This window comes from Pteronotus mesoamericanus, unplaced genomic scaffold (genome assembly GCF_021234165.1).
Source record: "Pteronotus mesoamericanus isolate MK-2021 breed Mesoamerican mustached bat unplaced genomic scaffold, CSHL_Meso_final scaffold_705, whole genome shotgun sequence".
In the NCBI taxonomy this organism is placed as follows: Eukaryota; Metazoa; Chordata; class Mammalia; order Chiroptera; family Mormoopidae; genus Pteronotus; species Pteronotus mesoamericanus.
Window position 1 is genome coordinate 1,952,567 of NW_026555326.1, and position 24,269 is coordinate 1,976,835.

A 24,269-nucleotide genomic window follows, 5' to 3' on the forward strand; every position below is an offset into this window, starting at 1 on the left:
TTTTGTGCTTCTCTGCGTGTCTCCAAATCTTCCTTTCCTTCTATGGACGCCAGTCATTGGATTAGGCCCATCCTTAGTCAGTATGACCTCATCTTAACTTGATGACATCTACAAAGACCCTATAGCCAAAGGTCACATGCACAGGGTCTGAGTGCATTAAGTCTTGAAGATATTTTTTTGGGTGGGGGAGAGGGAAGATTTAATTCACTACATTGTGCTTATCTTTTTCTTATTAATCTGTCACATCTTCATGCTTCATCTTTTAAAAAAAATTTTTTTAAAGAATTTATTTTTAAAGAGAAGGGAGGGGAGGGATATATAGAGAGAGGGAAACATCTATGTGAAAGAGAAACATTGATCAGCTGCCTCTCATATGGACCCTGATGGGGGAACCGAACTCACAACCCAGGCATGTGCCCTGACTGGGGATTGAACCAGCAACCTTTTGCTTTGCAGGATGATGCCCATCCAACTGAGCCACACTGGTCAGGGCATGCTTCATCTTTTAGCTCCATTGGCTTATGCCGCAGGGAGGGACAGAAATTTGATTGGAGTTCAGGAAGGTAGGTTCCTATGCCACCATGGAGTCAGGAGGACTGTGGGTCTCAGGAGCTCCTGCGTTAACCCTTTCCTCCTGGAGAAACTAAGGGATGAAGGGAGGGGAAGGGGAGGTTATCCTCCTGGCACTGCTCTCAGTGACTGTTGACAAGCGTTCCATCAGCAGGTCTGAAGCCAGTTGTTAGATGGACGATGATCAGGATGGGAAAGAGGCTGAGCCACCAATGGCAGCCTCTGAATCATAAAGAGGAGAATGAATGACCACTGGGGTTTGGCAGGGGGTCATCTGGCTTAATTGGGACTTTATGGACTTCTATAAGGCTCTTTGCCTAATGTTGTTTCTTAAAAGTGTCATGTGGCTTTTTTCCCTGCTTCTTGATCAAGCACTGAACCATTTCAGTAGCAGCGCTGAGTGGATCTTCTCAAATATCACAGAATGACTGCAAGCTGAGAAGACCCCCTGCCCTCCCTGACCTCTCAAACGCGCTCTCCTAGGTAGGTAGGAGGAATTGGAATTGGCTCCAATCTCCAGGTTAATTAAATTGGAGCAGCAAGCTCGTGGGGAGCGCCACTGGGAATCCAGACACTTCCCTTCCACAACCTCTCCTCCGAAGAGATGTTCTGCAGAGTCACGAGCAAGGCAGGGCTCCTGAGAGGTTTTGAAGTCTCTGAGTGAGAAGTGTCTTGTCCCAAGGCGGTGAGGGTGCAGTGCGACAGTCGGTCTGCCCTCTAATGGGCCTGGTCCAGGACCAGCGTGGCCAGTTCAACCTTCATGTTTCACTGGGGTGGCAAGTGGTGTCAGTGATGAAAGAGCGAGTGAGGACGGAGAAAAGGGCACCAAGCCCACCGCCACCGCGTTCAGCTCTGGAAAGGACGTGAGCATCACTGCAGGTGGCTTCCAGAACTCACAACCCTTCCATGGGAAAATGCTGGGGTAGAAAACTCCCAAGGTTAGGAGAAAATATAGACTTGTGTTGGATTCCAGCTCTGTAATTTTCCAGCTGAGTAGAATGAGGTAATTCTCTTTATCTCTTAGCTTTATTTTCTGTTTTGTAAGAATAAGATAATATTTTGGTAAGTTATTTATAGAATGAAATAACATGATATATGCAGAAAAGCTCATTAGGGTCTGGCACACAGTAGGTATTCAGTAAACCTTAGTGTATTTTTTTACTTATTGTTTTTTTTTCCCCATTCTATTGTATGTAATATGATTGGGGCATGATCACTGAATGATTTTCCCTAAAATCATCCCTTCCTCCAGCCAGTCGATGGTCTATAATTTCACCTTTCATTCCACGTGGCTAAGGCTCTGTCCCTTACATAGGCTTTTGAGGAGTTTCTGCTGCACTCACCTGATCTGAGGTCAGTGTATCACGGACCGGGCAGGCCTTGGAGGACACGGTTAGGACGACGGTGATGTGGAGGGGTGATGGAGGAGAGCTAGCGCTCAGTTCAGCTCTGGGAGAGCAGGCCTGAGCGGCCTCCTGCGGATTCACAGTAGACTGGAGGCAGGTGACACAGCCGTCCCCCTTGGGAAATGTTGGCACACAAGCTGTCTGATCTCCTCTAGGCGAATGGAAACCTGGGGGTCCTGGGAGGTTTGGGTGCAGTGTGAAGATGAGGGCATTATCAGCCTACAGGTGAGGAATAAGGGACTGAGAGGGTCACCTTGGGAAGCAGCTGGACCCCACGTCCAGGCAGACTGTTGAAACAAGGTATCAGTTTGAAGGGAACACCAGGTGACAGCATCCGGAAAACCAGAGGTGAAGGTTCAGAGCCAGAGGGGACGGTGGAGACTGTGCGCTGCCTTGAGACGGTGGCTGCAGAGGTGTTGCACAGAGCGCCCGCAGCCTTGGCAGGAGCCATGATAGCTGGGTGGGATTTTCCCTGCCACCCAAAATCTGCCTTGAATCCCCACTGCCCTGATTGGTTCTAACCCCTTTTCTTGTCTCCCACTCTAAGAGTAAGAAAACTTGACTCCCAAAGGGGAGGCTCCAGATCCCAGCTCCTTCTTCCGCCTTTGAAGAGTAACTGTAGGCTCCCTGGCCAGAGACCAAGGAATGAAGGCCAGTGTAGTGAGCATAGATGAATGCGTCTGAAAACCTCTCCATTGCTTTGGAATAACTTCATGGAATTGCAGTAACTGGGAGGCATACTCACGGCAGCTGAGATACTCGGACCTGGAGACTTAGCTCCTAGGAGCACTGTTCCCCTCAAGAGGTAGCCTTTTGGCCCTGGCCAGGCTGCTCAGTTGGTTGGAGCATCGTCCCATACACTAAAGGTTGATTGTTTGATTCCTGGTCCAGCCACATACCTAGGATGTAGGTTGATCCCCGGTAGTGGTATGTACGGGAGGCAACCAATTGATGTTTCTCTCTCACATCAATGTTTCTCTCTCTCTAAAAATCAGTAAAAACATATCCTTGGGTGAGGATTAAAAAGAAATCAGCCTGTTGAAGGACTAGGCATTTTTATCAAGGGGGAGGGGCATGAGATACCTCAAAGACTACTTTGATCTTCTCAGGGGGCTTATAATGCCGTAGATTAAGACCCTGAGCAGGGGACATTATACTCTATATGATTGAATGCGTGATTCATTTGACACTGAGAATAAAACCAGGTTGAATAATAAGAAAATACAAGCCTCAGAAGATCTGAGGAAAAGCCTTGAAATCACTATTGAATCATAAATTAACACCCATAATGAGAGTAGAAATTTATCCTGAATTTAGGACACTGTTTTTTATTTTTTCCACTGAGTTTAAATGCTTTCCATAAATCCCAAATATTTGGGGGCTGTAAAGATGATTAAACACCTGAAATGTAGTTCCCTGGGACATAAGAAGAAAAATATTAAGCACTTTCTTAAAGTCGATGAGTGAGGACTGAGTTATGCTTTCTTTGACTAGTGAGACTTGTGCCTTCTTTACTTAGGTCAAAAGGAAATGAAGAGAAAGAAAATCAATAGGAAAATGACTCTTATACTTGAATCATTATTTTCTTTTTCCACCAGGGACCCACTATTGACTTGTAGAAGGAATAGTAAAGTGATTGAAAACATACTACAGAAAACTCGGAGACGGAATGTGGGGCAGTGGCCTGACCAGGAGGGGCTGCTCCCTCATTGCTCTGCCCCATCTGTGCCCCTGTCCCCGTTCTCTTCATCCATCAGTTGAGTGTGACTCATGCCTTAATGCTGCTATGACGTTACATATTTATAGGGTGATTTGTTTTCAAGAAGAGTTTGTGCCTATCGTTGCAAATGGCCTACCCGTGCGCATTCTATCAGCTCTTCCCACAAATATTGAACTATGTATGACATCTCTGGTGCCGGTATTTCTTCCACTTGCAATAAATGGGTCCTTGCCTGCAACTTGATGTCCTTGGTCACGAGTCAGATGGTCAAGTCAATAAGTCTTCATTGATCACTAGTTCTCAGATCCTCCTGTTTGATGTGTGAGGTTAGCATAGCATGTTGCTCAGTTGGCACCAGGGATTAAGGGGGCAGAGGCCTCTTATCCACAGGATTTATTATCTCCATCTTTTGGAGAGGTTAATTAACTTACTCATGTTTCCAGGTAGCAGATTTGAGCTCAGGTCTCCTTGACCTTAAGGGGAAATTTGGGAGTAACAGAGAGGATAACTGGAAAGTTTAGATGAATTCCATAGCTGGCCTGCCATGGCCAACAGGAATTTTTTTTTACCCTCCAGGTGTGCGCTGGTTTTGGTGAGCTGAGTTTATTTGATGTGTTGGGACAGGTGGACAAATACGTGATTCCATAATTCCAGGTTTAAGAGTGCCAGCTGGGACCTCACTTCTACAGCTTCTGCCACTGAAGACTTGAGTCCAAAGGGAGCAAAGTTGGAGTCTTGGATGATGAGACCTTGGGAATCAAGAAAGTATTCACAATGTCAGGCAGATAGCTGGGACCAGCTACAAAGGGAGGAAGTGGCCCGAGAGCTCAGCTCAGGAGAGAAAGGGAGTCAGCTCCAAATCCTGGACATTTCCCTTGAAGTGGTAGAGTAGGAAGGCAAAGATACTGCTGGGGTTCTGGCCACCCAAATGGCCCTATTTCGCAATTTTGATGGCTTTCCTGCTCACAAGCCTAGCCTCTCTATAGCTAGTTGGCCTAATTGGAATCCATCCTGGTGTCTTGGGGGCCCTGTCGTGCCTCTCCCTTGACTGGTGGATCAGCCTTGGGGTCTAACTGGCAGCAGACACTTCTTGGATGGTGACTTCCTCCTGCTGTCTAGGCCCGAAATGCCAGTTGCTACTTGGGTTCTTCACCCTGTGCTCTGTCTTTTGCCCTCCCGTTCTCCCACAAGTCGTTCTCCTTCCTGCAACTATAACCCGAACCATGTCTGGAGTCACAGCAGCCTCCAGCATTGCCCCTCAGCCTCACCCTGGAGAGGAGATGCCTTCAGACTCTGCCTCCGCAGTCAGTGTCCCCAGCTCCTGTCTCACTCTAGTGTGAAGTCCTTGAGCCCATCCTGGCTCTGTCCCTCTTTTTACCTCCTTGATTCATCAAAGGACATCTCAGACCTGGGTCCTGCTCTCAGAGAGCCTGCAGTCCTGCAAACTAAAGCAAGAAGTATGCAAGCAAAATAGATGGAGAGCATTTCAAAGTTGAACACAATCCAGTGCTAAGCTGTGTAACGTTACATGTGGTAGCAAGTCAGAAGAAGGAGAGCAGCACACACAGCTGGAGTCAGGAAAGACTTCATGGAAAAGGTGAGCGTGGACTGAACTGTAAGGCTTTGGTCTTACATTTTCCCACCCTGGCTACAAATGCTCAAATGGGAGTCCTAAGATGAAACACAAAAATACGTCAGAAGGAAAAATCGAGAGGGTGGGTATTTCTTAGGTCAAGTGATATTCCAGCAGGAAAACTGTAGGAGGTCATCACAGACGTGACTAGTATTGCCAGCACCTCTGTCTGTCTGTTTCTGTTTGTTGGTTTCCCTGTTTTACACTTCCGGGCTGTGAGCCCTTTCTCTTTTCGCCTGGGACACTGGGGCTGTCAGTACTGGGTCCCGGGAACAACCACTTCCCTTCTCAGATTTCCAGACTTCCAGTGATTACTAAACTTAGCTAATTGACTCTGAGGTGTTGGTCCCACCATCTGGTTGGAGTGCCAGAGTTTGTGAGAATGAGCTAAGAGGTCATCACTTGGCAGAGAAGGGTCCCAGAGCTAGAAAACAAGCCCAGAAACACTCCTCTGTGGCTTTACCCAGGGTTACCCCCAGCCCTGTGGGGAGATAGGAAAGATTTGCTCTCAGGTAGAAGAATCCTTCCTTATAGTTTATGACCCTGAAACCTCAGCTTCTACAGTCCCTTTTACTTGCTTTGCTCATATTCTGAATCAGGAGTGGCAACTGAATTTTTTTTTTCCATCTTGGTACTTCTAGTGCTTAAAATAGTCCAATATAAGTGTGATGAAGAAAAATAATAAATGAGTAAATAAGGGAATAATGAGTAACATCCAGTGTGAGAACTAATGAATAACAGCCACTATGAGAAGTCTGTTGTGTGACCAGCTGAGATAAACATCTACTTACTCACTGTCTTTCCCTTGGTAGTCCCTGGAGATGGGCAATTCACTACCTTTGCTTAATGGGAAGGAAGAGGATCGGGGAGCCGAGAAGCCCAGAACTTGAAATATGCAGAAATGCAAGATGACTCCTCATCTTCACTACTCCAAAGGGAGGGCTCCGTGCCCAGACATGGTGCTGTGTTGTCTCATACCCGCCCTCCTGCCCTTGGACCTATATCCCTCCAGTCATACCACTGGCCAAGTAAGGCTGGGAAGACCCACAAGCTCATGGCCCTCTCTTTTAAAGTGGGCATTTCTGTGATGGAGAGGCAATGGGGACTATTACCCTGAAAGCCAAACTTAATTAATTTTCAAAATGGCAAAAGAAAACAAAAGTTGTGCCTATTCTATAGAACTTTCCACTCTGAGTGACTGTTCCCATGACGGAGGCTTTTAGAGTCCTGAAGCTTGGGCACTGCTAGGTCTGCATAGATGGTCTTCCTCTGCCTCCACTTAGTTCTTCAGAAAAAGCCTGTAGCACGCATGTGCACATAGCCCCCCATACACACATATTCTCACCCTCGCCTCACACACAAACACACGAGTGTTCTGCCAGCCCCAAGACCTTTCTGCTATTAACCTATGATTCCTCTCTCCTGGAGTCTCTTTCAGTGGATGCTAAAGTGACTTGTCTTCCTCTGGAGATCTTTGAGAAATTTCAGGTAGTTGGACAAAATCAGGATATGGGATGTGCAAAATCACAATGGCTAACACCTGGTTGGATGAATAACGGGAACAGAGGGCTGCCAAGCAGCTTTTCAGAGGCCGGGAACATAGACTTGGTAGGGGGACAATGTCATCACATCTCCTGGGGGCCCCTTTTGCTTCTCAATAGGAGGCGAATGCACATGGGACTGCTCTGGAACTGGCTTCTTGAAAAAAATACATTTTTCGACCATCACCTACATTTTCAACTTTAAAATCAGAAGCCCCTGGAGCCGGAGTCATAGGAGAAGGTAGGAATGTGAGGTCTGCTAGGGACCCCCAGGAGCCCAACTAGCTGATCGCTCTAACTGGGGTCCTCCAGTAACCCCAAAGGGAGAACTTGGACCACTTTTCATGATGCAGTTCAGGCCCATTAATGGCGTTAGGGCTGCCCACTAGACAGCTAGTCAGAGAGAATGTGCATTTTTGAGGAGAATTCTTTAAACACAGAAATGTTCTCTGTTTCTCACGCTTTGTGGGCGGCACTTTGTGTGTACGTTTCTTTCCTTTAGTAGCGCCTGCCCCACCTCCTTTCCCCATCTCATCTCTCTGTCTCTTTCCCACGGTCTGTCTCCTCCATTAGTTTTCTCTGCTTGGGTTTCCCAGTCTCCCTCTTCTGCTTGGCTCTCATTTCCCTGTTGAACTGGATTGAAGAAAGACCAACCTCCCCTCCAAAATTCATGTCCTGCCGAGAACCTCAGAATGTGATCGTATTTGGAGCTAGCGTTGTTCAGGTGAAATTAGTTAAGCTAAAATGAGACCATACTGGAGTAGGCTGGACCCTTAATCCCATATGATGGTGTCCCGATAAGGGGAGAAAACTGGAATAGACACATGCAGGGAGAAGGCCAGAGGGATGATGAAGGCAGACATGGAAGTGATGCACCTCCAGGCCAAGGAACACCAGGGGTCGCTGGCAATTACCAGAAGCTAGAAAGAGGCAAGGAAGGATTCTTTCCTAGATCTCCTGAGAGAATATGGCGCTGCCGACATCTTGCTTTTGAGTTTTTAGCCTCCAGAACTGTGGGAGAATATGTTGTTTTAAGCCACTCAGTTTGTGGTAACTTGTTACATCAGCCCCAGGAAACAAATACATTTATCACCAAGTTCCTGCATCTTTCCCTTCCCTATCTACAGCTAGTTTTTTTCTGATCCAAACTATTAACCTCATCCATCACATTCCTGGTGTCGGGCATCAGCTGGCTCTTTCTCTCTGAGGGCAAAGCGAACATCTGTGGACTCACAGCTCAACAACTGTGTGGGCTGCTTCATTGCTCAGAAGTGTCAGGGTTTGTGAATATTTAATGAACAAAACCTCCTTTTGACCTGATCATCCCAAGCAATTGAGCCTTCTTTAAAAAGCACGGAAAGATTCAAGGACCTGGGTTTTACATTTCCACGTGGCCTTAGGCAACTCTCTTAACCTATCTGAGCTCCAGTGCCTTCATCGATAAAATAAGGAAACCACTTCTTCTGCCTGCCTCCAGAGAATGTTGTTAATGGGAAAGAACCTTCAAAAATACAGCGCAGGGTGCTGTGAACATTTTACAGCCTTTTATTATTCAGACTTAGGAAGCTGGGATGAAATAAATATTTACTGAACACCCAGAAGATGACAGGGGCGTTTTGGAATATTCTTATATTGACTCTTCAAAGCAATCTGCTAGACCAGTGATTCCCATTATTAAGTGAGGGAGAAGAAGAAGTTGAAGAGAAGTGAAGAGACATCACTTGCATAAGAAATGGTGAAAGACCTAATTAAATCCAATTTTCTGACATCCACAGTTTTTTCTACTATATTACACTGTGACCCTCTTATTGATTGATTTATTTTTAAAGATATACTTCCTGCCCACTTTGAAGTATTTCTCTCACCCCTGAAAAGAATATACTAACCCAATAGAATCTAGTCCCTCGTTTAAGGTGAGGTTTAATTTTCAAGTGTGACTTGTAATAAAATGCCCAGAAACCACAGAGGAGACATTTTGGTGGAATAATTGATAAAAGTCGTCAGGAATTTATCAGAAGATAACGGGCTTGGAGTGTTTGTAAAGATGAAGTTTAAGCAAAGCTTTGGAGAGGACACAGGAAAAGCTGGATCCAGAAAGGGGGAAGGGTCAGATTCAGGACTCACCGTGGGTTACAGAATGAACAGGTCTGGGCCCACACTCTGCAGATGATGGGGAGCCAGTTTGGAGATGTAGAATCTTAACCTGCACTGTGTGTGTGTGTGTGTGTGTGTGTGTGTGTGTGAGAGAGAGAGAGAGAGAGAGAGAGAGAGAGAGAGAGAGAGAAAGAGAGAGAGACAGGGAAAGGATTTATGTCTTAGGCATGTTCTGAAAAATATACTCTTGAGAACTCACCACTTTCTCTCCCTGACTTCACTTTCTGCACAGCTGGCTTGCTGAGCCCTTCTTTGTCTTCTAGAGCAACAAAAATGCCAGCTTCTTCTTGAGGCTTCTATCTGACATTCTTCACAGCAGAGGGAGCAGAGCCCTTTTCTTCTCTTAATTCTTCCCATCCCAAGAGTGATTAGGGCAAAGAAAAGCTCATAAAAAAAGAAAATCAAACGTCAGGTAATTACGGCCCATAATTTGTTTGTCTTGAAGAAGCCCGTGCGGAGGAGCATTACTCACTCTGAGGATCCCGGCATAGGCAGAGGCATCATTTATACTGAAGTATATTATCTGCTGTGATATTTATGATGAAATGAGTTTGCCAGCTATCGTCTATCAGGTCATAAACATCTTACTCAGGTTTGAAAAATGGCTTTCAATATGGCCTTGATGCAAGATTGGGGCAGATGTACAATATGTGACTTTCCTAGTCCTGCTGCTCCCTGGAACGGGGTGTGTGTGGCTGCATCTCATTTAGAACCCACCCCTTCCTTGGTCCAGTGAGACCACACGTTCTTAAGGACAGAGTCTGTATCTTACTCTCATCTTTGTTTTGCATCCCCTGTGTGTGGCACATAGTTGATGACAAATCAATAAAATGAAGTAAAGTGAACTGATTCATATATGAGGATTTTATATTCTAGGACGATGGCCTCATGAATTTCTGGGGAAACGAGAAGAAATATCGTACTTTGCATCACTGAAGATCATTTATTTATCCATTCATTTATTCAATCGTGCCTTTGCTCATTGGTTCAACATATGCTCATCAAGAATTACTGTGTGCAAGGTGCTCTACTAGGTGCTGCGTGGGCTAAAAGGATGATTAGGACGTGGATTCTACCTTCAAGGCCCTTAGAGTCTAGCACTGAAGATGAGAGAGAAATCAATGGCACAGAGAAGACAGTAGAGTCATAAAAATGCCATGGGTATCCTGAGGGTGAACAGATCCCTTCTAGCTGGAGGCAGGAGTGGGTGTTCGAATAGGATTAGAAATGGATGGTGTATTCATTTTTTGTTTGCAAGTAAAATAACTCAAAGCTCATCTAGCTCTTGATGTTCAGGCCTGTGGTCTCTCACAGATTTTAAAGAAGTATTCAACAAACAAGTCTCAGGCCGGGTGGGAGGCCGAGGTCCCCTGGGGCCTCACTAGTGAATGTGTGTCTCTTCCCTTGAGAGTCCCTCTGTCAATAAGATTCAGCGTCAGCGACCCCCTGTCTTTCTGATCCAAGCTTCAAACTTCCAGGAGCTGTGATATGATTAACCAAACCGAGTGTCAGGAGCTCAGCCCCCAACCAATTAGCTATGGTCCAGAAACATGGCTGCTGGGGCCTCCATTGGGCAGTGGAAGCAGGTCCCAGAGGAGAGGGGCTAGGCAGCTCCTTTGGGAGCTGAGTGAGATTTGAATGTGTACAGATGTGACTGTGAAGGACATTTCAGGTGCGGGAAGTACGGAGCTAAAAGCCTCCTCACCAGGACTCTCTCCCTTGGCTCCTATCTGTTCTCCTGGCCTCAGCTGTGGTCATTCATTCTCTCTTCTTTTCCAGAAGGGCTTGTGTATGAGTGTGTGTACTTGTGAGCATGTGTGTGAGTGCTCATATAAGCATGTGTGGCTGTGATTATATATGAGTATGAGTATGTGCATTTACATACAGGTGTGCGAATGTGTCTGTGTGCATGTTCCAGCATGTGTGAGTGTGAGTGTGGGTATGTGCAAGTGTGATTTTTGTGTGCATGCCTCTGCATTCTGCTTAGGGCAGGGCAGTGGGCAAGATCACAACCAAAAGGCAATCTGAACCTTCTTATGCCAACTGGGCTTCTCCTTAGCACAGTTTTTATGATGTGAGATGAGTTTCTTGTCTTGGACTTGAAAGAATTACTAGAATTACTAAATGCTCTCTTTTGTTACCTTATCCTCTATATGTGCCGGCCCAGACAGTGAAGTGGAGAGGGGAGAATAATACCTATTCTGCAACACAACCATTTTATCAGATCCAAATCTAGCAATTTATTGCCTGCAGCATAAATTTATTTCATCCCCTTGAACTTTCTCTATGTGTCAATACAAGAATGTCCAAATCTGTAAAGAATTTTTATAAGAGCTTATTTGAGCCAAACTAACGACAGGCTGGAAAGCAAGATCTCAAATGCTTCAAAGAATGACAGTTTTGCTGTTCCTTTTACACATTTGGAATTGAGGAAGGAACACGTAAGGAAGATTACAGGAAGGAGGGAGAAAGCGAGGCAGAGGAGATCTGTATGATTGGATTACAGGACAGTTAACAGGATTCTGTGCTCTCCTGAGGGTGGTTACACTTCTCAGTGGTCTGGAAAAGAGGATTATTTCTGGTGATTTAAAAGTATGTCAACTTTGATTTACCTAAACTTGTTTACAAAGCACTAAACTTGTTTACGTAAAAGCAAGTAAACAGGAACGACGGACAGGCCTTACTTAGACAAAGACAACCCTATTCTAATGGGATCTCACCAACCTTTTCAGATTTATTAGGGAGCCCCTTTTTCATTCACATATGTTCTTTCTTATGATAATTCCTAGGCTGAATATAGCCATCTCCCTTTCTGTTCCTGGTTGCCTCTTTTCCAGACAAAATACTTCTGGTTCTGTCTGCTCCTATGTGCTCCCTTTCCTGGCCTGTAAATTCCCGGGCTGCTCCACTGCAGGCACTTGGTGTCGCTGCACTTCCTTCTTGCTCACTGCTCTGTATGCCCATTGAAACCCCATGTTTTCCCCAGCAGCTTTAGAAAGTAGACTTTGTTTCTTTTCTCTCCACTGAGGATAAAACAGAGACACCTGCCTCTCCAGGGGGTGGTCTATGTTTCAGTAGAGAAGTCCTGTGCAAAAGCCAGTGGGATGGGACAGCAGGCACCTGAAACTGAAAAAAAAAAAACACCAAACAAAACCCAAAACCATGGGTGTCCTTCCTGGCATGAGGAGCGGCCGGCCCCTCACGAGCTGGCACGAGCAAGAGGGTGCTGCATAAGTATCTCACTGAACTTATGTTTGTGTAGGAAACATTTGCGGTTGGACCAAACATTCTGGCTCCCCACAATTCTCATTGTTGTAAGAGGAGAGAATGGGAGACTCGCCCACCTCACTAAGCCTTTTATAAAAGGGCCACTTGGCTGGCCCTGTTGCTTTGTTCCCCACTGGAGAAAGCCCACTGGGTGTATATCACAGCTGTATCCCAGAAGTACAGGCCCTATTTTTTAGCAGCTGCAGTTCATCTGTAGATTATTAACCTTTCAAAAGCCAAAGGTTGCTCAAAGCCTTCCAGCCCATCCTGAGCATCTAGTGGAGCTTGAGAATTTGTAGGGGAGGGTGGAGCAGAGCTGGAGTTGGGGCGGGAGGATGACCATCGCGTTTTTCAGGAGGCAGGATGTGTCCCCATCCTGAAAGGGATTAGAGCTCGGACCCCGTATCAGCAGGAGCCCAGCCTTTTTCCCATCCAGGGCCGAGGAGGTCTGGCCACAGGAGAACCCTCAGGGGAACAGATGTCCCTCAGTGCTCTGTGACAACACTGAGAGGCACTCTGCCTGAGGACACCCTGCCACTCCAGGCTGAGGTTTTGAAGTTCAGCTCATTTCTGAATGAAGCAGGGAATTCTGGACAGTGTACTAAAAACTCTTCCAAAGTATTGGAGCTCCACTTTAGATCTGGAGATGGGAATTCTACTTGTGATCCTATGTGAAATTAGTTCCTTTCTGAGTCTCCCCTAAAAGGCTGTGTGTACCTTAGGAGCAGAAAGTGTGACTTAATCATTTCTGGATCCTCAGAGTAGCACAGGGCCTGATATTTTTCGGGGACCCAGTGAATTCTTGCTGAATGAGCAATTAAGTTCTTTAAGATGCCCAGAACTACAAAGTCAGCCCTTATTAAAGCAAATCCATAATTCAACATTTAATCTATTTATATTCAAATATAATACCATATGGTATGTCACTTATTGACTCTTATGCATTGCCACAATTTCTAAACAATGATCTGTCAGTAATAGGGTTAGGTGATCTTTGTGCAGACAGTCTGCAATATATTCTCGCTCTTGCTGATCACCAGCAGTGACTCCTATAATTTCAGTAAGTAGCTTGAGGCTGAAAATTATCCAGTATTTCTCCTGCCCACTGCAGTATTTGATGAGCAATATAAAATGACCAAAAAATAGAGGAAGCATTACCAAGAAGGGTGGTATGAAGAAAACCATCACCTTTACTTTCATCAAAACTACTTATAGTGCAGAGACTGTATAGCAAGGTGAAAAAATCAGAGTCGTTGGCATCAGGAAAATTTAAATTCTAGGCCCAGAATTACTTCGTAATATGTGCCTTGAGTAAATTGCTTAAAAACTCTGAGACTCAGTTTCCTCATCTGTAAAATGGAGATGTACTACCTACTTCAGTAGGTTATTGTGAGGACTGAATGGATTAATACTTGGAGGGAAATCAGAACAGTGCTTAACATACAGTAAGGGCTCAGACATTGGTATCATCATCATCATCACCATCATCATCATTATTATGACTATCAAGAGGACCAAGTGAGAAAATACACCTGAAGGACATTGCAGAGTACCTGGCATATAATAGGCACTTAATAGATGAAAGCCAACTAGTACTAATAACTATAGTTAGAAATGACAAATAATATATTTTAAAGTTATGTAAACAAACAAACAAACAAACAAAAGAGATCTGTGTTTCTGATAACCAGAGCCAGTCTATTCCAGACTGCTAAGAGCTGCTATTTCTCCATAAAGAGGGGATCTACAAAATAGAACTAACATTTGTTGAGCACTTGCTTCATACAAGCTACTGCACTAGTGGCTTTGCAAACACTTTTTTTTCATGTAAATTAACAATTTATGTTCCTTTTATAGACAATTCACCTAAGGCCCACGGAGACTAAATATCTCCTCCAAGTTTGCACTAGTTAATAGTGGTAGAGCTATGATTCCATGCATTTGGACTCTGTAGCCTGTGTTCTTTCCACCTCCTGAATCTACCTTTCTAATAAAAACATCCCAGACTTTCTGGTGTTCTCTGATGTTCTTCTGACCTTCCTTTAATGTGTAGGAAGCAGGCACACCTTGGCTTGGGCAGCATTTCCTGTTTGTCAAAAGGGACACCTCAGGAGGTATGGCCTGGAGTGCAGCTCAACAAACATCTGTGTGATTGCCGAGTGCCAAGCACCACACTAAGATGTGGACTAACTAAGATGGATAGGACATGGTGGCAGCCGTCCTTGAGAAAGTCAGAGCCTCAAGGCACATTCCCTGTAACCAGATGAAGTCAGCATGATGGTGAAAGGCAAAGGGCAGAGGGGTGCCTAGGGAGAAGCAGGAGCACTGAAGAGGGGGCGAAGGGAAGTCTGGGCGTTGAAGCAAGACCTCTGGAAGAGAAAATGCCCGCCCCAAGTGTTACAAGGTGAGTAATTGCCAGATAAGGGAAGGTGGGTTCAGTGTTCAGGAAGAGGAGGAGGCAGGAAGAAAGCCATAGAGGTGAGGGGCAGCGGGGAGTGTTTGGGGGCCTGCAGGCCATTTAGATTTCCCAAAGTGGAAAATGCAACACCAAAGTGGGCAGAGATCAAACAGGAGGGTAGGCAGGGTCAGGCGTCAGATGTCGTCACATGCATGTCTGGGGGTTTGGACCTTATTCTGTACATGCTGGAGAGCTGGTAAAGAAGGATAGGGAGGAGGGTTGTAATGGAGGTAAGCAAGGCTGGACGTAAGCAGACCAGATGGATGACTGTTTCCCAGGGGAAAAGATGGTGCAGGTTGTAATGGTAGGAAAGGGGAAGAAGGCAGGGATTCAAAAAGTGCTAGTTGGCCAAGTCTTTAGGATTTGCTGATTGATTGGGTTTGGGAGAGAGAGAAAGGTGTCAAGGATGACTTCCAAGTCTTTGTCTTAGACAACTAGGAAAATGATGGTGCAATCAACAGAGAGAAAACTAAAAGGAGAAGGAGGCTTACGGGGAAATATAAAGCACTGATTGTTGAACACGTTGAATCTGGGGTGCTTATGGGACACCTGAGTGAGGCTGAATGTCTAGCAGGCAGTGTACCCTGAAACTAAGGAGAACGTCAGGGTTGAGAACCATCGCTTCCTGGCCACATCCAAACCCAGAAATTAGCAATGACTCTCAATGTGTCTTCTGGCCCTCACTAGTCTAATATCTTCCTTACTCTCTATTTGCATGTTTTAGCATGTGTAGAAAACCACATTGTCTGACTTGGATTCCCACTCGTAACATGAAGTTTCATCCTCATGCCTGTGTTTATGCTGCTCCTTTCTTTTGGAAGAAATTTCCACTTTCTTCATCCAGTTAATTCTGAACCAGAATCAGATCTAAGTTCAGGGGCAAATATTTAAATCAAATTCTACAGTCTCCAGGATTCTCATAGTCCTCAAGGTGGACATGCAATTGATTCTGACAAATCACCCTGAGTTATATCAGCAGACACCTTGCATGTCATTGGTTTTTCCTCTCTGCCTCTCTCCTTCCCTTCTCTTCCAGCCTTCCTTCAAATCTTCTTTCGGGACCCGCAGTTTCATACTCTGGAAGCCCAAGGGTAATGGGTTCAAGTGGAAAAGCTGCCCTCCCAATGGGGCTCTGCAGGGAGGAGCCCCATGCCACTCCTCACCCCATGTGCCGCAGCCTCTGCAGTGATCTGCACTGGCACCTTGAAAGTCAATTATGAGTCAAAATGACAAACTCACATAGGAGGAAACTGTTGCTTTGGCCCAGAAGCTCTGAAATCAATACCTTTAATTGTGGAAACTAAAGTGAAATAAAAATAGGGAGGAAGAAAGGCAAGAAGGAAGGAGGGGGAAGAGAGGAAAGAAAGAAGAAGAAATATATATTGAGTTTTTACTATGCACCAGATTTTGCATAGTAAGAAAGTTCATTCAACTTTGATTTATTAAGCACCTACTCTGTTCCAAATACTGAGGAGACAGGCAGAGGTGAATAAGCACTTACTGGAGTTTTGCAAGCTTGTAATCTAGTCAGATGGACAAGCACCTACTGAATTCACATGGGGTGAATGTTTTGTACTAAAGGTTATGGAAACACAGAGAAGAGAACAATTTTCTTTAAGAAGACAGGTGGGTCACGGGAGAAGTCATAAAGGGCTGGTAGAAGTTCCTATTAGAGATAGGATGGAAGAATATTCTAAACAAAGATCTTCAGGAACAAAGGCAAAGAAATGTGCATACACCCCCCCCCCCGCCCCCGCTGCCCCCGCCGCCCCCGCCACACACACACACCTGCCTGTGTGTTTGGGGATTATTAAGCACTTCAGTGCAAAGTGGCTGCTATTTTCCAGTGTCCAATAGACTAGCTCCCTGAGTATTTACTTTCTTTATTTGCTTTTAATAATTAAGCACTAAGGAAGTGGCTTTGATTGTCAGCCCCACTCTCGAGGTTAATTAGATATTTCCACATAACTTGCCAAATGCTTGCTTTTGTCCCAAGCTCGGCTCCCGCCTCCTTTCCCTTTCCCCAAACACTGATTTCTCTGGGGAGCTCCTGTTGGAGAATTGACTGGAGCTAATTATTTCAGATAATTAAGATCGGTAAACAGAAGCAATTTAATTCTTTCTATTTCTTTATTTTTTGGAGAAGGGTTAATGCCTGCACAGTGCACCATCAATAAAACTCCTTTTAAAAGGTCAAGTTGGCTGACTGCAATATTGAATTGAAAATGACTGGGCTCCAATGAAATCCAGTAAAGATGTTTAGCAGAGTAATAAAGTTTATTTGGGAACAAATGGCTTTTTCTTACCAGAGTTTTCTTTCACTGGAGGCAGTGTTGAAATTGGGAAGAACTGAGTCAGCCCAGGCCCATTGTATTCCAAGAAGTTTGTCTTCTGTGACTCCCGCCTCCACCATCGCTTCCTTCTCTGCCTGCCTCACACCATCTTCTCGCCTCTGCTCTCACACTCTTGCTCCCCTTCCCCCTTTCTCCTCCAAGCGTGGGTCCCTCCGAACCTGCAATTCTCTCAAGTGTCCTATGCATCACAAAGACGTGACACACAGATCACAACAATTTTTGGAGAAGGGTTGGAATATACGGTACTGAAAAAAACCCCTGAAATCTGTTGCCAACATTTCGACATTTGGAGGTCCAGATTCCCAGCTTCTAGAAGCCTGGCATTCCTAAAGAGCAGCAATTGACTGGAACAGACCAGCTGCTGTCCCCTTCAGACCAGGCATGTGGGCTCTGGCTTGCCAACACGCCATCCAGCCTTCTTCATTTTTTATCTTACCTGTTTGGCCCTGTAGGTATTTAAGTCTGAAGTCCCCAATGGAAATTACTCTCTCCATCTTCTCCCTTCCTTATTGTACCCAAGCTAACATTTTCTCTTTTCTCAGACAGATTTTAATTTTGTGATAAGAAAACAATCTGATTAAACAAATCCATTTACCGAGAGTAAATGACTGATAGTCGGCTTATTCCCACCAGGGAGATTGCATTTTTAAATTATTTCACTTGGATGTCTGTTAAAATTTCGGGCCATGTGTCAAAGGAAAGTGAAGCATGTTAAGTGGCATAGGGGAAGTGTTGGACAGCTGGGCTTTCTTTCCCCAGCTGTCTTTAAATCCTTTCTGTAGTGTCCTTTAGGGGAGAGAGAAGGGGCTTTGTATTCAGACGGGTCTGGGTTCACATTTGGCTCCTCACTTGTTATCTCTGGTGAACTTCGCAGGGTTCCTGAGCCGCAGTCTCCACATCTGATCATTCACTTTGTTGCTAAGATGGCCGGAAGGCTCTGCTGAGCTGGCCGGCGTAGAGTGCTCGCCACGTAGCAGCTGCCCAAGAAACGCTCCTCTTCTCGCTGCTGCCCTTACTCTCCCGTGGGCCCAGGGAGGCTCGCTGGGCGTGTGTCAGGATGACTACAGTATCACTGTCTCATCTTTGATTTACAAAGAATTATATTCAAAATTAATGTTAGAAAAACACATTCGCTGTTTTAAAAGAGCATGCTTAGATTAGTTGATCTGGTGACGTACACACCAGCCATCGTCCAAGCTAGGAATTGCATACAGCATACTTGGATTACCCTTCATTCTTGTATCAGTGCATCCATTTATTCAACGAGCCTTTAGTGGGTGTTGCATTAGTCAGCTTTAGCTAGGTTATAATGTGGTCAGAAACAACCCTCAAACCTCAGTGGCTAACAACCACATACTTATTTCTTCTTTACGTGATTACTGGTTGCAGGTCAGCCGTGGTTGTGCGCCAGGTGTGTTTCATCTTCTGGGATCCAGGATAAAGGAGCAGCCTCTGTCGAGGCCATGCTGCCCTCAGGGCAGAGGGGAAAGGGAGCTGGTGGAATCAGGCACCTCCTACAGCTTCTTTTTGAACTGGCTCCCTATCATGTCCTCTTACATCTCATTGGCCAAAACAAATCACATGATCATATGGGATGTGATGGGCAGGGAAACTACTGTTCCTTTAGGAAAACACTGCAAGTCGTGGGCAATGGGGAGGGAGGGTTGACCCTCTTACAGGGAAGAGGGGAGCAAGTGTTCGGGAGCCCTGCACTTAGTGCTGGGCACAAAGGAGCAGGCGAGAAAACCGACCGTCTCCTCATTACACTCACCGCTTAGAGAGGAAGAAAGACTGGACAACAAGTACAGAGAAATATAACAGATGGCTATAATGGCTCTCAGTGAGCACTGCTCTAAGCCATTTCCATGTATTAAGTAATTTAATCCTCACATGACTCTGTGAAGTAGGGACTGTTATTATCTCCTTCCCATTTTAGAAGTGAGAGACAGAGGCATCCAGCAGACAAGAATGTCACCCTGAATCACACAAGCAATAGATACACAGCAGAGATCAGTCTCAGCCCTGGGTTTTCTGGCCCAGGCAGGCTTGCATAACTACGGCATTGGGCTGTCACTTTGAGTATGACGGTAGAGTGTCACATAGGCTCCACCGACCCAGGCTGGAGGTGGGAAGGTGCTGACAGTGGATGATTATTAAGGACTAAGGAGGCTGTAGCCAGGTGTCGGAAAAGGCACTCCTGAGGGAAAGGAACAAAGAGGCTCAGAGTGGAGCGGTGTCCCAAGGGCAAGAGCAATTCCGTGCTGCTGAAGCCAGAGGTAGGAGGCTGCAGAGAGGGGGTGGGGCCATGTCATGGGAGTTGGGCTTTATCTTGGTTTCTGGGGAACTTTTTAGGGTGGACATGAGAGCATAGGAGTAGAAGCAGTAGAGTGTGAAGTAAGACGATTGCAATGTAACTCCCGGTCTTTCTACCAAAGGGGATTTCCTATTAGGAAATTAATTTTCCCATTTGCACAGTCTCCTTTTCCTAGCTGCCTGCCTCCATCTCCCTCGGGCAGGACGCTGAGGGCAGAGTAGGGGTCGGTGGGCTGTGCGTTGGTAAAGGACAGCCAGTCTGAATAGGGAGCAGTATTTTCTTCTGCGTCACACAGTATTCCACAGGTCTGCACAAACACGGAGTGTTTTTGTTTTCCCTGAGCAGGAGAATGCTGGCAACTTTATTTTTCTCAAGGGTATAGTGCTGAATGTTATTTATTGTTCTGACTCTGAATTCAGTGGTGTCTTTTTTCTGTTTCCTGCTGACAGATGATTTGCTCTCAAACAATTAACAGACTGAAGGCTGTGTTCCATCTCTTCACGGGCTCCTGCCAGGCACCCTTGGGAGCGCAGGAGGAGAAAGGCTTTCTTCTTGATCCTATTACTGCTGCCCAGCATCGAGAAGGATTAATTAACCCACCAGGTTTCCCTTCATTACCAGGAAGAAAGAAAAGCCAGTGACAGTGGAATTCCAACGTAGAGAAGGCGAAGTCTTGGCTGGACTGTGTGACGCAGGGGCACGTGGGATGACCTGGTGCACATGACAAACCCTCAACCCCTTGTGTCTTCATCCCCAGAACTGAAGAAACCATCCTCGTTCCCAGAGCTGAGCCCCACAGGGGCCAACACAAAATAGTCTCGTCCCCCGGACGCTCGCTGTCTAGAAGGCTTTGGGAGCATAGTCATCCCTACCTCTCAGGGTTGTTGTGAGAATTAATTAAATGAGGTTCCATGTGTGAAAGCACCTTGTAACGAAGCAGTATGTAAGGGTTAGCTATTATCATGTTAATGTTTGATATGCAGACATTTGAACAATTATCGAGAACTTTTTAAAGCCAAAGACTTGACTTGGAGCTAATGGTTATGGGAAAGAATGAAAAGATATTGGCTTTGCTGTTCAGGAAAGTTCAATAGATGCAGGTATGAAATAGTTTAATGACATCGTCAGGGCTTCACACACATTTCGTCTCACATGCTAACCATGGCTGGGTGGCCCTAGCCACCTGGAGAAATGCTGCAAAGTATTCGGAAACTCTTTCTAGGCTCAGATGGAAAGGATGTTGTGGTAGATTAGAAATAAATGCCAAGGTCACAAACACCACCTGTGGTGATACATGTATTAGGTTTTTACAGTGCCTGCTATTAGGTAGCAAACCAAATGATACAAATAACTAACTGTTATAGCGAGTTAGTAAAAACTGGCATCAGTGTTGTCTTGTGTGGTTAGAAAAAAAAATGTAGTGGAACGAAAAGTTAAGCTTAGCTTTGAATTATGAGCACACTTTTGATGGGGAGAGAGGAAGACTATTTCAGGGCAGGGAGCCATGGATGGTAGAGTGTGAAGGACCCTGACCAGAGTCAGGAGACCTGGTCCACAGCCTGGATGCCCTAGAGGTGAGCCATGGGGCCTGGGCCACCGAAGTCCTATGGCCTCAGAATTTCCATATATAAAATTATAGAGCTTGAGTTATTGTTCTTAAATTTTCTTTCTAATTCTACAAAACAGTGAATTTTGGGCTAGAGAAGCCATTGCCAAATTGTATTTAATGGAATCAAATGGCCCCACAAGCTGCTCATCATCAAATAATTTTGAGAAATTCTGAATCCTATAGGCTTATAGATTCCTATTACTCTCCTTCATTCTTTCTGGAATCCACTCCAGTTGGTTCTCAGGGTTGGTGCTTGTTTTTATTATAATTATTATAATGGTGGCAAAGATGGGGTAAGGTGGGTTCCACGGACATTTCAAAACATAAATCAATAGAACTTGGTGATCAATTGCCTGTAGGTAATGAAGAAAAGTATCAAAGCAAAGATGACAGATGTTTCAACCTAGAACATAGATGGACTAAGCCAGGGGAATACTGATGGGAAAGAGAAGCGGAGCCAGGACTGGAGACATGGAACAGGGCTGGGTCAGTGAGAGGGCCATCCTGCAGGCCAGGTGGCTCATGGGTTTCACAGAAGAGATGCATCTAGGTTACTCACAACTATAGGCACTTATTGCAGAGGCATAAGAAAAGGTGAAGAAGAGGCAGTTATCACCATAGTAACAATAGAATGTTAGGGTTTAAAGCGACCAACTGTCTTGATTTGTCCAGGACTGAGAAATTTCTCAGGACACAAGACTTTCAGTTCAAAATTGGGAAAGTCCTGGGACAAAAAAATTGGTTATGTTATTAGAGTATTAGTTTTCCCTTACCCTAAAATGGGCTCTTGGATTCATAATCAAAAGATAATTTGACTTATGACAGCAATTTTTGTTGAGATTCTTCTGGACAGGATTCTAGTTAGTTCCTTAATAGGTGGTTGGTTTCTCCTGTGGCTAGTGCACTCAGGCTATCTTCAGCTTGTCTAACATTGTCTGGTTCTTCAGCTACAGCTGCGTAACATCGGGTTCCACCTCTTCATGAAGTGTGCTGAGTGCAAGTGGGAAAAAGAGGGGACAAATTTCATCAAGGTTAACATCATATTCGTCTGATGGAATGAAGGCCTCATGTGTCCCTCCCTCAGTCCGTCCAATACAGAGAAAGAGATGATGAGGTCAACAGGCCGATTTTAAGGGATGCTCAACAGTTTACATGGAGGAATATTTATAAAATTGGAAGAAAACTTTCCATTTGAGCTAAAAAATTTCTGGATGTTCTTTAAAACAAAATGAAAAAAAGAAGCCCGATTACACCTTAGAGGCTTATTGAAGAAGGATTCAAGAGAGGAATGGAGAAGGAAGAGAAAAAGTAAAAGTAGAGAAGAAAAGAGAGAGCAAGCCATCGGGGTGGGAGGAGAGAGAGAGAGAGAGAGAGAGAGAGAGAGAGAGAGAGAAAATGGTGCTTACAGGCAGTCTTTCCTCATCTCGTAGGACATTAGTACATTCCACAATTGCACTAAAAGAATAAGGCATGTGAACAACTCGTGCATTTACTTTAACACAAATGGTTCCCGCTTCCCATATAGGACTCTCCTGACAGGTACAGTAGATGGGAACTCATCCCTGAATTCAACTCTCAGCCTTCCAAACAACAAGGTACACTTTGCAGCGTAAATGTCATTTCTCAGGGAGGGGGCTTGCCAGGAGCGTCCGTGAAGCCCAGGCCAGCCTGACCCCGGGAGTGTCACGGCCTGGACGTTGGGAGACCCACGTCCTAGCTGCTTCTCCTCTGGGCTGCATTGTGAGATCACAGGCAAGAGGTTTAACTTCTCTGGACTTTGTTCTTCAGAAATCTCAGTGGAGAAAGTGACCCACTCTTTTTGCTGGGGTTGGCGAGGAGAGAGTTGCTTAGCCCAGGGAGAAGAGGGTAGAGGCAGTTCCAGCCAGACTGGTGTCATGAGTACAAACACTGTGCGGCTTAGTCTTTTTATTCTCTGCGTTTTCAAAAGTCAACTGGAGCCACTCAGCTAATTTCAGAGGCTGTGATTTGATATGACCAGTGTGTAACAACAGGCCACAAAGATCTCAACAGATCCTGAGCGAGTCAAACCTCAGCATCTGAGAGCTCAGCCCGGAAGGAAATGCACTTTGGTTTCCAAATCCCTTTGACCCCAGGCTTACGCACAAAGGCAGGCTGGAACCTGGAACATAAGCTGGAGGCGAACATAGCAGGTTAAAAGTAGGCAGAAATCATGTGGTTCGTGAAACCTATCCTGAATCTGACTGAACATCTGGGGAAGTGCGTGATAACAGCTGGAAGTGAGAACCGCCAGAAAAGTGTTAAAAGGTATCAAAGTTTTGTGCCAAAGGAATAGCTGGGCAGTAAGGGAGGGGGCTGGGAGCCACCAAAAATGCAGGAGCTAGAACAGGGACATTGAGGCAGCTCTGCAAGCAGTGTCGCAGGCAACCAGCAGTGCATACAACTCCACAAGCTGCAGCTGAACCCTTGATATATACATTTGAAAAATTAAGTCTAAGTTTACCTCTTAGACCCACCTACCTATTGATCTTGAACAGATCCAAGACTGTAGTAAGGCATGAGCACCATTAGGTGGCGATGCTCGAAAGCTTTTTTTTTTTAATTTTCTCCCTGGTCCTAAGAGAATAATGCTGTGGGTTTGTCTTCAAGCTCAGGCTTACAAACAACTAACTCACGCATGCCCCCTACAGCTAACAAAAGAGATGTAGCCCCTAAGTGCTAGCTGCATGCGAAGGGAGTGTGTGCTTGTATGTGTGTGTGTTTGCTTGTACGCCCACTGTATGTGTTTTTACTCCAATGTCAGTGATCAACAAATGAGGCAGCAGGGACATGTGACAACAACTGAACACTTGGGGCGACGTTCTGTGAAAATAAATCGCCTCTGTCTTCTCTGCTTGATCGGCGCTGGGGGAAGAGAGTTAAACTAGATTTCGGGGCGAGCTCCATAGCAGCCCCTTTCAGAAGCCGCTCACGTTTCCATAGAAGATGCTGAGTCTCCTGGTTTGCAAGGGCCTCCTGGTCCTTTTGCCTTTGACTGGACCCTTTCCTACCTTCACTTCTTTGCCTCTGTGCTATCATTCTATGGCCAATGAAGTCTCCTCTCCATTCTGCTTGTCTTTCTCTGGATTTGGCCAGTTTTGTGCCTAAGTACAGGATTTGTATAAGCTTCCAACATACCATGAAGCACCCAGGTGCCAAAGGAACAAAACCAGCCTTTCTCTTTACCTCCAGGATGTACTGCGGCTCACTCTGGGGGTGGCAGGA

General features: G+C 45.4%; 1 pseudogene; it reads right to left on the reverse strand.

Annotated features, from left to right (window-relative positions):
• Positions 1 to 571: 571 nt before the first annotated feature.
• The window catches only part of LOC129062050 (60S ribosomal protein L18-like), a 29,182-nt pseudogene continuing 5,484 nt past the window's right edge, over positions 572 to 24,269 (reverse strand).